General features: G+C 51.7%; 1 non-coding gene across 1 annotated transcript; it reads right to left on the bottom strand.

Moving 5' to 3' along the window:
- Positions 1–2,746: 2,746 nt before the first annotated feature.
- On the bottom strand, positions 2,747–2,850 carry LOC142869741 (U6 spliceosomal RNA). Its single transcript, XR_012918312.1, has one exon. It is a non-coding gene; the product is annotated as a U6 spliceosomal RNA (small nuclear RNA).
- Positions 2,851–3,239: the final 389 nt, after the last annotated feature.

Genomic DNA, 3,239 nt, shown 5'->3' on the forward strand with positions numbered 1-3,239 from the left:
AACCATGTTACGGAAAATCTAGAAAACAGATAAAGACAATACATGGCCTTTTGTCACCATCATCCCAGGAGCTGCTAGCAGTTCTGTTTTTGTCCTTCAAGTTGTCCTTGGTACTTACTTTTTTTTTTTTTTTTTGAGACAGAGTCTCGCTTTGTTGCCCAGGCTAGAGTGAGTGCCCTGGCATCAGCCTAGCTCACAGCAACCTCAATCTCCTGGGCTCAAGCGATCCTCCTGCCTCAGCCTCCCGAGTAGCTGGGACTACAGGCACGAGCCACATGCCCGGCTGATTTTTATATTATATATATTAGTTGGCCAATTAATTTCTTTCTATTTTTTATGGTAGAGACGGGGTCTCGCTCAGGCTGGTTTTGAACTCTTGACCTTGAGCAATCCGCCCGCCTCGGCCTCCCAGAGTGCTAGGATTACAGGCGTGAGCCACCGCGCCCGGCCTTGTCCTTGGTACTTTCTTTGCACTGTGGTCATTATGGTTCTCAGTGCCAGGAAGCCACTGGGCACGGGGAGGGATTTCGCTCTCCAGGGAGAGAGCAACTTGAGGACAACCTCAGCGCCCCTGGGCTGGGCGTGCGTATGGATGGTGGGCACCCTGCGTGCCCAGAGGTGGCATCTCATGACAAACTGCTTTGGGGCTCGTGCCAGGGCAGCCACCAAGGCTCCTGCCAACGAGGAAGAGGACGTCAGAAGCATCAGGCTGTGGGGACACAGATGACTCCCAGCCGCACGCAGAGGTTCAGTTGTGCGTTGTTCCCCGGGGAAGGTGGGTGCTCTCCACGTCCCTCCCGCACCGGTTTGGACCCTGCTGGCTGCTGGGGGGTTTTCCTCTGCTCCGGGCAGATGTGCCACACTGGTGGACATTTTAGTGGACAGCAGGACTGTAACAACCGCCATCCAGTGTTGCATCAGCGGCAGGCCCTTCCCCTCCTCTAAAGGGGGGGGGGGAACAGAGGACACAGAGGAAGGCCACCTCTGACCTTGTAAGCTGCTAAAATACACCAAGTCAAGTGGCGTGTATGGGAACGCGTGGGGCCCAAGCGGCAGGTGAGGGCCCAGCCCCATCCTGTCACCCTGCTGCAGTGAGCAGCTGACACCTGCTGCCCAGAGGCGGTCCTGAGCTGTCTACCTCCAAACGCGGCAGAGACAGGCTTATGAAACCGGGAACTCCAGCTCTGGTGGTCGCAGGCGCCCTCCCCCCCACAGCTAGGAACTCCCTGGCCGTCACCCCACCGCCCCGCTGTGGGAACCTGAGCTTCCCTCTGCACCCCACTCAGCTCTTGCCGAGCCAGGGGACACCTCAGGCCTGCGCTTTCAGCCTGGGGAAGTAGAAACGGATTGGGCTGTGGCGCCCCACAGGCTGGGTTTGAATATGGTTCCTCCATTTACATGTTGTGCAACCGCAAGAGAGACAGTTTCCCAGTAAGAGTCTATTTCCTAAAATAGAATGCGGGTGTTGGGAGAAGTGAGGTCTTCTCTTGTTAGAGGGACAGGCGGCCCTTGAGAAATAATAATGTAATGATAGTAGGTATTGAACGTTTGGCATGTGCCCGTGCCTGCGTTACACTATCATGTTTACCAACATCCCAGCTCCTGCCAGTCCCCATTGCACAGAAGGGACTGAGGCTCAGAGAGGTTAAGGAACTTGCCCAAGGTCACACAGCTAAGAAATGGTGGAGCCAGGATTTGAGCCCAGCTTTGTTTATCTCCAAAGCATATCTTTTTTCTTTTCTTTTCTTTTCTTTTCTTTTCTTTTCTTTTCTTTTCTTTTCTTTTCTTTTCTTTTCTTTTCTTTTCTTTTCTTTTCTTTTCTTTTCTTTTCTTTTCTTTTCTTTTCTTTTTCTTTTTTGAGACAAGGTCTTGCATTGTTGCCCAGGCTGGGGTGACATGGCACAATCAGATCATAGCTCATTGCAGCCTCAAACTCCTGGGTTCAAGGGATCCTCCTGCCTCAGCCTCCTGAGTAGCTGGGAGTACAGATGCATCTCCATGGCTAGCTAATCTGTAGAGATGAAGTCTCATCATGGTACCCAGGCTAAAAGCCTATCTTTTATACTTCATCCTCTACTGCAGTTCTAAGGCAAAACTGGGCTGAGCAGAAATCCGGCACACTTACTGGGCTGCTGAAACCCACGGGAAAGAGATAAACAATCACTGTTTTCTTGTCAGGCATAGTGGTGCACACTTGTAGTCCTGGCTACTCAGGAGGCTGAGGCAGGAGGAGCACTTGAGCCTAGGAGCTCAAGACCAGCCTGGGCAGCATAGCAAGACCCCATCTCTAACAAAATAAAAAAGGTTATCCGGGTGTGGTGGTGCACACCTACAGTTTCTTTTATTTTAAACTATTTAAAACTTTTGTCATTGTCTCTGTTTAAAAGACTGCTACTACTTTTATAGTGACAAAAAAAATAAGTAAAGCATTTTGCATAATATCTGTATCATCCCATTTAATCCTCACAATCTGCTGAGAAAAGATTCTTTCCTCTGTTTTACAGAGGAGGAAATTCAGGCTCAGAAAATTAAAGTGATTTGCCGAAAGTCATATAACAAGCAAGAGGAGCTGGCATTTGAACCCGTGTTGGTTTGACTCTTGAGGCACAGGGAAATGGACTAGCCTTATCCCATCCCTATGGGGTTGGGAGAAGTGGTTGGTCTGTCTCTTCAGCAGATTTCTCTTTCACCCAAGGAAGAATTCTTTTTTTTTTAATATTCAAAAATTTTAACTTTTTTAAAAAAAAAATATATGGAACCCTTCACGGATTTGCGTGTCATCCTTGCGCAGGGGTCGTGCTAACCTCTGTATTGTTCCAACTTTAGTATATGTGCTGCCAAACCTGGCACGGAAGAATTCTTAACTAGAATTGTCCAAAAGATACTGGCGTTCTGGACCGGTAATGGGTTCCCCTTCACTAGCAGGTGTCCAAGGAGAGGACCACAGCGTGTCCTGGAGGGGACACTCAGGAGAGGCGGCACTACATCTTCCTCCCAAGACCCAAAGGTCAGGGCTGTGTCTCTCCTGGGAGACCAGGACTCACAAGGCGGCCGGTCCTCTGGCTCCCACTGGGAGCACTGGGAGGGGCGTCTGGGCTTCCCTTTCAACCTCGGCACCGCCCTTCCCCCCGGGGGTCCCGCGGGGCTCGGGCGGGGCGGGGCCTCTGCCGGGAGGGGCGGGGCTCTGCCGGGCGGGGCGGGGCTTCGCGGGCTCCCGCGGCGGGCGGCGGCGGGCGCTC

The sequence above is a fragment of the Microcebus murinus genome, chromosome 2 (genome assembly GCF_040939455.1).
Source record: "Microcebus murinus isolate Inina chromosome 2, M.murinus_Inina_mat1.0, whole genome shotgun sequence".
Taxonomy (NCBI): Eukaryota; Metazoa; Chordata; class Mammalia; order Primates; family Cheirogaleidae; genus Microcebus; species Microcebus murinus.